Source organism: Chanos chanos, chromosome 2, assembly GCF_902362185.1.
Source record: "Chanos chanos chromosome 2, fChaCha1.1, whole genome shotgun sequence".
Classification (NCBI taxonomy): domain Eukaryota; kingdom Metazoa; phylum Chordata; class Actinopteri; order Gonorynchiformes; family Chanidae; genus Chanos; species Chanos chanos.
The window spans coordinates 30,363,909-30,376,169 of NC_044496.1; positions in this window are offsets into that span (position 1 = coordinate 30,363,909).

Sequence of the window (12,261 nt, forward strand, 5' to 3'; positions counted from 1 at the left end):
TCAAGTTTATTTAGAGTCCAATATCACTGTTTACAGTCTCAAAGGGCTTTACATGCCACAACAAACAAAACAGGATGGTACTCCCAGACTTAATCCTCATGGCGGGCAAAAACTTCCCAAAAACCCAGGTGTAACAGGAATATCATGGAAAAAATGGGAGAAATCTTGAAAAGAACAACAGAGAGAGGAGATCCCTTCTTGGCCATACAGGTGTGCAATAGGTGCCAACCCCGCGGGCAATTACAATTTCAAGTAAATACAGAGCACAAACAAAGGGGATGGTGATGCTGACAGCAGGCTGACAGGGGGATGAAAGATGGGAACGCTAGGATGGATCAGTCTGGAGGGCAGGAGGAGTCACAATCACTGATATCTCAGGAGTAGCATGTGTGGCTCGACAGAGAGAGAGAGAGAAAGAGAGAGAGAGATTGTTAGATATGTTCATTTCCACATAATGGTTAACACTAGAAGCGCCGAGCGCTGGTCATTTGACCGCTGTGACGTCTTACTAGAAGCGCCGTGCTAGTTTGACCTACTTATACCCAGAAGCGCCGAGCGGGGGTCATCTGACCGCATTGACCCCCCCCAAAAAAATTAAAATCTTTGCACTCTGTCAAATTTCAGGGCCCTCCTTTCATGACTTCTCCTAGATTTGTGCGTTTTATCACCCAGCATCCTTAAATTTTCAAAATCACCCTGGTACAAGCTAATTTAAAGCTATTTTGCTCCTATTTCTGTGAAATTGCGGTCAGCCTCGTGTTCGGCCATGTTGTTTCCTGCCTTTCAAGGCTGTGACTCTCTTTTTTCTCAGCAGATGTCGCAAGGGTTTGCTCGTACTAGTTTTCTGTCTATATGGATATATATATATATATCGAGAGTTATAAGAGTTATAAATTAATATTACATAAGGTGCAAAAATGACGACAAGAATTTAATAACTATGAAGCGCATTTTTGTTTCATGTAGGCCTACATGGGCATATCAATTGTCACTAATTTTTGCACTAGCCTAATTGAACCATGCATAATAAGTCATCATATGACTGATAGTTCGTGTGTAGACTATGGTAAGCTTTATTCTCATGTGTCACAGCCGCACCTTGTTTTGGATTTTTGTTTTGAAATGTCTTGTGCCCCTGTTCCGTGTGTCTCCGCCTTTCACCTGATTCTGTTTATTCCATTTATTGAACTCGTTGTAGCCTTGTTAATTTGTACCAATCACGTTTCCCCAGTTTAGTTTTCCTTCTGTATTTAAGCCCTTGTGTTTGACTTGTCCTTTGTCTATCATTGTTTGTTTTCATTTGAAGACACTGTTTGGCTGCACCGTTTATATCCAGTTTTTGTTCCTGTTTATTTATTTGCTTTTTTCGTAAGTACCACCATCACTGTGTCTTGCATTTGGGTCCGGCTCCACTGCACGCCTCTGAAGCAGAAACTGATCGAAATGATGCTGATAAGTTCAAACTGTGGGTCTCCTTTATTTGAGAGGTGTTATGGGCGGTAAAAGCATGAACCCGGACGACTACTGGTCTGCTAACTTAGGAAATCCCATTTTCAGAGACAGATGTCTTGACAGATTTCAAGATATTATGCGCTATCTGCGCTTTGATGACAAGAATACAAGGGCTGCCCACCTTGTGACAAATTTTTGATATTAGATTTTCGATAAAGTATTGCTTCTTACACACCTAGTGAGAACATAACTGTAGATGAACAACTGTTCCCTATCAAGTCGTTACTGTGTCGTTTCACACAGTACATGGCCATTAAACCGGGCTAATTTGCAATTAAATTCTGGGTGGCCGCTGACGTTGAAACAAAATACATGTTGAAGGCAATTCCCTATCTAGGGAAAGACGAAAGTAGGTCGGCAGTAGGCCGTAAATTTCTTCACCTCGTTGGCACTGGCAAACAGTCTTTTGGTCTACGTTGAAGGGAACTTCTGAGTTGGTCAGTTGACAAAGTGATTCATGACGCGGTCGTTAGGAGGGGGTTGGGATCACACCTAGACTATTGTTCTAGGCTGTCGGTCAAATATCTTTCCATTTGAAATGGGAACACAAAACAGTGAGGTACAACATTCCCTGCTTGAACAGGCTATGTAAAAGGGGTTACAGCATCCCGACACACAGGATACTAAATAGCTCAAAAAATACTTTATCTATTTACTTAGTACATTTTCACTGTATACACTATCTCGCGTATCTATCTTGTATAATGTAGAATTCATTCTTTCTTAAGTATTTACTGTAAATAAACTACACAGCTGTTGATTTACCAAAAAGAAGGGCTTTTCTTTCCTGCTGTAATTTAATTTCAATAAATGGTAAAAATTTGGCCATCTTATGCTAAGCTATTTACTTTAAAAGCCTACACACCCGACACAGCTTTGTTTACGAAAATCCATTGCAACATACATATTTTGTAAAAACAACATCCATGCATATGTAGGTGCAATTGCAGTCCTAACACAGGGACACCAAAAGATGTAGGTGTGATAGGATTAATAAATCAGTCTCATAAAATGTATTAACTATTAATTTGGGTGTTCAATATTTTATTAATTAAACAACCAAGATTAATGGGGTAAGCTAGCTGTAACACTGTGCTACAGTCTTAGAGAGTATTGCAGTACTAATGTATTACAATTACACTACTAAATCCATAACACTCATGAACAACCAGGTTGGTGAAGGTACTTGGGAATGCTTTGATGGCAGAGGTTGGCATTCAATGAATACTGAGAAACAGACAGGACAACAGTTTATTTCAAGGATACTATTTATTAACACAATCACTACTACTTGGCAAACTAATACTGATGTGGTACAATCAATAATCAGCAGCAAATAGAATGATCAAAGGGTAGATGGTAACAAAATAGTGATGAGTCTATGTACAGGTATTCAGTGTAGGACTGAATGAGTGTTAGACCAGAGATGAGTGAGTGTGTGTGTGTGTGTGTGTGTGAGAGAGAGAGAGAGAGAGAGAGAGAGAAAGAGCGCGCGTGCGTGCGTGTATGTGGGCGTGTGCCCAGCTGTGCACTGAAGAGAGAGGGAGGAGTTCTTTAGAGAGAAGCTGTGCGCAGGCACACAGAAAAGAGGAGGAGGAGCGAGGGAGAGAGGCTGTGCGCATGTGCACAGGCAAGAAATATGCATGGTATGAGGACGTAGTGCGCGAGCGTGCGTGCTAGGCACCAACTAGAGTGGGGGTGGCACCGAGAAGCGCATGTGTGCGAGAGACCAAAGAATGTCTAACTTGAGAGCTAGTCTCAAGTAAGTAGGCCCCGAACTCAACAATTCTACCCAACCCTTAAGTCACGCTGCAATCTCAATGTTGGAGGTGTGCAATCAGAAAAAGGGAGTTAGAGAGAGAGAGAAGCATGCCAGATCTATCCTTCATTAGTTGTGACCAAAAGAAAATAGCAAACGGTTAAAAACCGCATCGTACATGAAATACAGTGTGTACATTTAAATCATAAAAGAATTCAAATAACAACACTTCCTTCACGTTAACTGCATGTAATCTTAATACTAAAGTATGCCCAGATGCCAGCCTTACTTGGAATAGCTCATTGCGTGGCAACCGAAGGTACGTCTTTGGTGTTTGATGAGCAGGGCGATTCGCAGGTCCAGAGAGAAGTTCCTTTCCTTGTCACTTGAAGATCTTCGGGGCTCCGTTACTCGTCCGATGATCTTTAAGGGTCCTCGATTTAGTTCGTCGACGTTTAAAGAAGTAAAAAGGGATCCGGTCGCCTTTTCTTCCGTCGAATACTGTGTGCGTTACAATGTAACTAGCCGGTAGAAGTTAAAGTTGCAACTGCGCGAGAGAAAGTACATTAAACTTTGGCTGTACAAATATCTCACTACGTTGTTACTTTGTCCTTTTCTTCGGCAGAGAAAAGAGACACCCGCTGCTAGCGAGCTGCTACTTGAGCGAGCCGCTGCTAGGCGGTTGCAGAATTGCGGAGCTGGAAAGAGAACTGGAAAGAGAGAGGAAGTTTGGAATTTTCCGCGGTTTTATGGCGAAAATTGCGTCATCACTGTATCTGCTCCATTGCTGTAACCAATACCGTTACAGTGAAACCTGAGAAGATGGGTACAGATTACCCATGCGGTCAAGCAGGGAATTATGGGTAATATGTTCTACGGCCTGACGACCCCTACACATATTTATTCATTTCCAAGCTGTGCCTACATTTCTATTACATGTGTGGAATTAGATTTAGCTGAGACTCATGATAGACGGTGGTAGGCTACTCGTGGTATGAACTAGTTTTGGCCAAATCATTCTAATGCAGGAGACTAACAATAGACTGTGGTTCTCTATTTGGCGGGGGGGGGGGGGTGTTACTCGTAAGTTACTTGGCAGGCTAGGTGTTAGGCTACTCATAGCCCACTGAATGCCTTGAAAAGTGGTTGTGTTTGCTTCTATCATGGCATAGAATGATCTGTTAGTTGTGGTAGATAATTAATTTATTAAAATGCAGTTGTAAAGCTTGATATGCTCGGCTGGGCTTATTATGTGATGTAAGCGATAATTTCACGGAGACAGACGAGTTCGGAACTGAAACGCTTTAGTCTACTTCTCCAGCGCCACCCAAAGCAGTCTCACACTCTAAACTTCCACAAGTTTTGATTTACACGCATTGTAATTCTCAACCAATTACTGCCTGTCTTGTCCTTCCGATAGGTTGTTCTACCAAGTAAGCATAAAGTCCAGTTTATAGCTTACTCTGTCACTCGACATGTCGCCCAACAATTAGAATGTCCAATTCTGTAATCGCTCCCTACAGTAGTTAATTTACAATCACAATTGTCTCTAATATTTGCACTACCTGGACCGTGCCCTTTCAATAAATTAATCACTAAGGACAACGATGTGATCATTGTCAGTCGACAATTGAATGTTGATAAAGTCGGGCTACCCATTTACAGACCAACCACAGTCTAACTCGTAACGTGTGTCATCCCTTATGTTGAATGATGGAAGGGCTGGACAACAAACGTTCTAATGAAATAATAACTGACTATTAACACTGAAATGAATGATACATTGGCAAGACCATTTAGTGCTCTATAGGTTAATAGTAAGATTTTATAATGAGTGTGAGATTTGATTGGAAGCCAGTGCAGTGTGGATAAGATAGGGGTGATGTGATCATATCTTTTGGTTCTAGTAAGAACTCTGGCTGCTGCATTCTGGATTAACTGCAGTTTATTTATACACCTATTAGAACATACAGACAGTAGGGCATTACAGTAGTCTAACCTAGAGGTAATGAAAGCATGAAGTAGTTTTTCAGCATTGTGAAATGACATTGCATTTCTTATCCTGTTAATATTTCTGAGATGAAAGAAGGCTATCCTGGTAATATTACCAGGATAGCCTTGGTGTCAATAATTACACCAAGGTCTTCTACTGTGTGGGTGAAATTCTCAGCCTGGGCCAAATGAGACTGAGTCCCAACACCACACGATACCTGTTCTGAGACAAAACAATAGGAGTCTAACAATGAGTCAGATGCAGTGTAAGTTTATTGTATAGTTCAAAAGACATACAACAAACTGAGTCAGGTCCCGGGGAGTGACTGACGCCTTTTCACAAAGCACCGGTTTTTATACACGTTTTCTCAAAAAAAAAAGATACACATTACTTTGTCTCTTTGTCTGTGGGGCACCTCTGCCAGCCCATCTTCACAGATTCCTCTCATCGCTGGTTTATGTCACTTTATTATTGTTTAGTTCCTTTAGGTTTACCATACGTCGTCACCAATATTTACTGCCCTGCTAAGTGGTGGAGTAAGATATATCACAAACCTGGAATATTTCACCTTCTCCATATATTATGACTGACCACAACACTCTGGCAGAGGCGCCGTTCTTTTCCCATATATGATGACTGACCATAACACTCTGGCAGAGGCGCCGACCTTATCTCACATGCTGTCCCCTAAAGGGCCACACAGGTCTCTTCTTTCTGAACAAAGAGAACTTGATGTTTCTTGCAATACAAAGGATTGTATAGATATAGCTGTTAATATAAATGATTACATTGATTCACTCCTATAATAATGAATACATTATTGTTACATTGTTTATCATGGTTACTACAGCGGTTATCTTAAAGGAGAGTAATTTTTCTCCAACATTCCCCCCTTTGTGACTTACACCACACCATACGGGAGTTCGACTAATAGTTATATTTGCAGCAATGCAAGGCCATCCCTCTTTACTGTGTCTATTCCCATTACACGTTTCGTGCCACTCATTTAAACCCATACAACTGACCATATGCTAGCCTTGCAAAGCAGTTTCAGTAAATGGTTATAATACCTAGTATAAAGGATATACAATGGAACTGTCCCTTATTCTGTTGACCATAATCGTCCCGTTCGGGCAGCAAATTGCTGTCACATTAGAACTTCAGTGATCATCAAGACGATGACTATCACTTGGAGGATTACAGATCAGCAGAAATAAACACGGTGTGGAAAACATCCCCTCCCTTTTGACTGGGAGTGGGTAAAAGCCACTCCGTGTTTCTTTCCCTATTCAGCAGTCATTTCATAAACATCTAATACAGCAGTTTGCATAACATCATAGTGGTTCAGTAGTTGGTTATACAATATTCCAGTGTTATAAGGACTAGTGTTTTGACTATTAGACGAGATATGCACATAATACAATCGTTGGAACCTGCCTCATACACAACAATAATCAAACATATTCAGTTAGGTATATATTGGAAGCTGCTTGTCATCTTCTTCAACCCAGGTGCTTTGCGCACCGTAGAGGGCCATCACTGTGGAGAGGTTACTAGCACATTCGAAGCACAGTGATATGGTTCTGTTTCTGGTGGTGTGATGTCCAAGCTGTTGTTTGTGTGATAGGGGAACCTCATTCTGTCAGGGGCTTGACCGAATGAGGTCACTTCAGCCATGACATGGCCTGCCTTTTACAGAAAACACAATGATCGTCCTCCTCCTTGCCTTCTGTATTCTTTGTGAGCTGTCCTACTTGCAACTGAGTTAATTTGTTGGCCAGTCGCTTGGACTCCTCTTCCTGCTTCCGCTGCTCCTTTCTGTGTTGCTCCACGTGATGGACTATATGTTCAGAAAACATCACCCAATCCATTTTCAACAGCCCCACCACATTATCCAATCTCTGCTGCACCTCTGGCGGCATGCTCTTTTTAACCATCATTTTAAACAGGGAGGGCAACCGACTTCTACAGGAACTCGTTATGTCGTTGTTGATGAGGGGGGAGATCATGTGATGAAAGAAGTGTTGAAAAATGTCCCATCGAGAACCAGAAGCAATGCTCAACACATTTTAGATAAGATGTTTAAATAGAAAGACGTAGCTTCGTGTATTGAATTGGGCGAATTTATTTTAAACAGCTCCGTGATTCCTGGCACACACATATTTGATTTAGTAAAAAGTGTCACAGCGCCGCATACTGTCAAGCGCAGACCACAAGGTTGTCAGGAATTCCTGAGAGCTATTGCGACTCTAAACATACCTCTATTTTTTTTTATTTGATTTGATTTTTGATTTTTCAAACTTACTATGAAATGTGTTCTGTACTTGGCTGTATTGTGTATTTTAACATTTGTTAATAAACGAAACTTTTACTGGAGTATTTTACATGTCTTGTTTGGTTTTTTTTTTATTTTGCATCATCGCAGCGCATTACAGTTTGTTCGTAAACATTTCCCCCATTTGTACATGCTGAACACAATTAAACATATTAGAAATACACGCACAAGGTTGTAAGTTTTTCACAAATAGCGATACCATGTTATTCTTTTTTAATGAAATTATCAGAATATTTTTGACATCACACTTTCATAGTCAAATCCTCTTGACATGTGATAAAGGAAAAAATACAATGTTCACCACATGTGGTCGACATAAAATCTTGAACCTGCTTGTTTGAGAATTTTAGTCTCGTGTACGTAGATCTTAACTTATAGATGGATGGAGGAAACAGCTTGTGGTCGGGTTTGTTTCCAAAACTGTCAAAGAAGCACCCCACACTCCTCACTGACGTAGACGGCTAACCAGTGTTGACCGGGGAGATCCGAACTGTGCGTGTTGATTATTACGGACAAAGGTAATTTTTGTACAGGCCTATATGGTAACTGATCACACGCTAGCACACCAAGAAAATGCGTATTTGCAGAAATTTTATCCATAACAGCCGTTAGTTGAACAGTATTCATTGTGTTAGTTGTAATCCACCAGAATCTGTCTACAGCTGGACACTTCAATTATGCTATCAAATATGGCGTAAACTATCAAATTGATAGAATGCGGAAGTGGTTGCCTGAAACACGTTTCCAATCTTATATTTCCAGACTTAATTCAAGATAGATGCTGACCGCATTCTTCGTCGGGTGTAAGGTTAAATGCGTACAGTGTACAACCGTTCAGAAAATCCTCTCTGTCAATGGCTAAAGCATGATTTTTCAGATGTCTTCCGGAGGCAAGAGCTAACTGGTAAAACTCACGCACAGCCGCCCCTGCCCGATACTCGGGTTTAAGTGGTTTAGCTGGAAATTGCTGACCATCTACGTAGACGGCTAGAAATTCTAAATCATAAAGTTTGAATGCAAAAGGGTTCTTATCGTAAGCACCAGTAAATGCATCATTGTTGACCATACCTATCACGACAGATTTGGGTAGCGTTCCTAAAAATAAATTTTCTTGGTTAGAAACACGCGTCCCGACAGGTATTGAGAAATTTTTTACATGCACTCTGTCAATAGGATATTTCGCCGTCGCTGTAAGCAGTGCCTGAGCATGACCCAACCTTATGGCTGGGGATACAGAAACCTTTTTAACAAATAAGGATGCTGTATGAATGTTTATTTTGTGCGCTACGTTGTCACTGCGCATCAGACAGAATCCGCCCTTTGATCGGGTCAATCGTATTTTAATATCGACACCATTTAACATCAACTTTTCTTGAAAGAATAGGCCTATATCACTATGGATCGGTTTCAACAGCTCCACCAAGCTGCTTGTGTTTGTAAATGCAGCTCTTTTTATCAGTCCTTGATTTCTGCCAACGGTGTCCGTAACGTCCATATGCCCCGCAGTGTCTTTGTAAAAGAGCCCGGCGGAGAAAAGTGATTCTAGGGTGTTTCGATCGTAGTTGATCAAACATTCTATGATACTGCGATACGGATATGTGTTTGAATTCTGCGAGATCATCCTTTCGCCCAATGACACATCGACCTGAGAAAAAATAGTAGCACCGGGATAGTTTATCAAACCGACAGGTGCGCCATCGGCTATGTCTGTCCCATCGGGTCTTATGATTTTAAGTCGTATGTACAGTAGAGTGTTGTTCAGATCAATATAGTCTTCACCATTCCCCGCAATGAAAAATTCCAAAGCTGCAGTGTTAGTTATTGCTGAAATCGGTCGCACTTCTACATATAAAGTTTTTTCTGTGGTCATCTGTGTCAAGGGGACTGTGAACAAATCCAAATCTGACTTAATGGACTCTTCTGACATGTCGTGTATTAGTGCCATGCTTAGAAGATGGTGTTAAAATCTCTTCCAGCAAGTGTGCGACCGCAGTGTTTACCTCGCGCCTTTCTTTTTGACACTGACACCTTCTTATGTTTTCCTTTGTTTTTCTTTGCACGAGGGTGTTACCTCTTACTGGGTGGTCTTTTCACATTTGCGGGGCATCCCCAACAGACCGGAACCATCCTGGTTGCCGGCATTGTATGCCCGGTTTAGGACATTACCGACTACTCCACTAACAATATTTTTAGCAGCCGACTTAAGATGCGGTTTAGCAATGCTGAACCCTTTTTTAAGTAGGGGCGCAGCCAATCGAAAAAGTCCTCGAAAAATACCACCAATCCCCTTACCATACATTATAGGGCTACCTGCATAGCCGGGCAACAGACCCCCGGCCTGATTTTGATAATATAGTAACATAACACTGTAGATCCTGAGCGTTAAACGGTTTCATCGTTTTAAAATCTGAGCGCTTGTTTCACAGGTCTGAAGTGAAGTTTCGCAACCACTATACCGTACTTAAAAGGAATGTTGATGTTTTGATCAGTCTTTATTTCTATAGCTATGTCGCTGATGTGCGTTTTAGACACAGGTACATAGTGCGCCCTCTCGTATCTAATAGTGACCAGCTCATTGTTTTTCCCTGATATATGTTCACATCTCCATTTATCAGCGACATGGTTAGTCCGTGCCTAAACAAGTGTTTGAGATGGAGGCGGTCTTGGACACGCCGACCTTTTTATTGCTTGTAGAGAGGTGGTGATTCCGAATGGACCACCCCGCAGTTACACTCAATGTCGGACTAGCATGCCTGAAAAAGATTTACTTTGATGTCTTGGTATCTGTCCAATGCCTCACATCATTTGAACAAGCTGTCTATCTTCTTGTAAACAGCATGTAGAGCAGGCATGTCTTTCCAAAGAAATATAACTTTCAGGTCACACGTGATCCTCTCAATATCTATATTTTCATTCGCTTTTACGATTGTGTATTCGCTACAACACAAATTAATGTAATCATTAGAATCCTTATCAAGACGACTAGCAAATATGTAGTAGCTTATATTTGGTGTTACGCTATTCCATACAGAGCTGTAGACATGGTCCAAACCAGGGACTTCAAGGTCTCTCCACACTTTGTTTCTAAACAAACTCCAGTCTTTAGCAGGGAATGGTATGTGTATCATGTCCTCCATAAACGTTCTCCCAGATTCGACAGTGTACAGTTTCACAGAACGTGCGACTTTGTAAAAAACATATCCACCGACACGACCATCAGACAGTGGCCATTCATATTCCACTGTTTCCTTCTCATTCTGAAGAAAATGAATCAAACTCTCAGGTCTCTTCTTCTTTCTTGGCGCAAAAGTGATTTTGTCATCAGCAAAAGTAGCGGAAATGGTGCTGAGCGGTACCCTCTTTGCACTCTTTGTTACTGTAGATGGAGACATGTTTAAACAGATCACTAGATAGACTTAGTCGTGTACACAGGGATACGAACAGAATGTCCACCCCCGGTCAAACACATTTATATCCAACAGCGCCAACCAACACATATCCTGACCACCCTCTTGTCAACCACACCTACCCTGTCAATCATACCGGTCGTGAGATCTCGCATGTAGCAATACAACGGTTTTCTTGCACACGTGCCCTGTCAATCATAGGGAGAGATAGAGGGAGGGAGGGTCGTTAGTCATGGAGAGGCCATCAGTCATTTTGATGAGGCTGGGATTGGCTCCAGCACTCCTGCGACCCTGATTAGGATAAGCGGCTTAGATAATGAGTGAGAGAATGAGTGGTGGCAATGTTGATGTACATGTTGAACATGATGATGTTGGTGATAATGATGTGGGTGGTCAACCAATTCCTGAAAATAACAGATGAGAAAGAGAGAATGGTACACAAACTAAGTATGAGGGGTTAAAAAACAATGTAATTTTTCTAAAAGAGCAGGTTAGCAGATTCTGCAGATTTTTAGAGATTCTGTTTCCAGTGCTTTTAATAGAGAGACAAACTTCAGGGACTATGTGGATATTAGCGTAGCCAAACTAGAAGATTTATTAATGGCTAATATAAGCTGGAAAAGGGCATAGTTAACTGTCTCCTACGTAGAGATGACCAATGGAAGAAACAGCTTAAGACCCACAAGCACTCCCATACCACAGCAATTCATATTCATATCAGTCCCATAGCTCCCATAGTTCCCACAATACCATTTAGTCTGCCTGGTGCATCTCCATACTACTCCAAGCCTCTGGTCCGTCTGAAATTTCCAACATTCGGCTCCACTAGTGAATCCTCTGATGATCTCAACTTTGTAGAGCAGTGTTAAAACTTACTAGAGCTCAGACTCTCTAACCCTGAGCTTTTGGGCACACTGTGCACAGTTTTAAAGGGGCCAGCACTTAGTTGGTGGAAGGCAAACAACAAATTTATGATTGGGTCTCAAAAACACTTTTATGGCTGCTTTCCTCCCCACTGACTATGAATGAAGTGGAAGAGAAACTGCCTGCATGGAACAGTGACAACAGTGAAGCAGCTCGTGAAGGCACACCTTTCGCACCACATTACAGCAGGAGCCAAGAGCAATTGATTAAGGCAAAATACAAATGGTAATGGGCAAATGGCAACCATCACAGCCAAAAGGGGACTTTAGCAGTAACACCTAGATACTGATTGGCATCATGCAACACTGTAAACCTGTTGTCTGTTGCCATT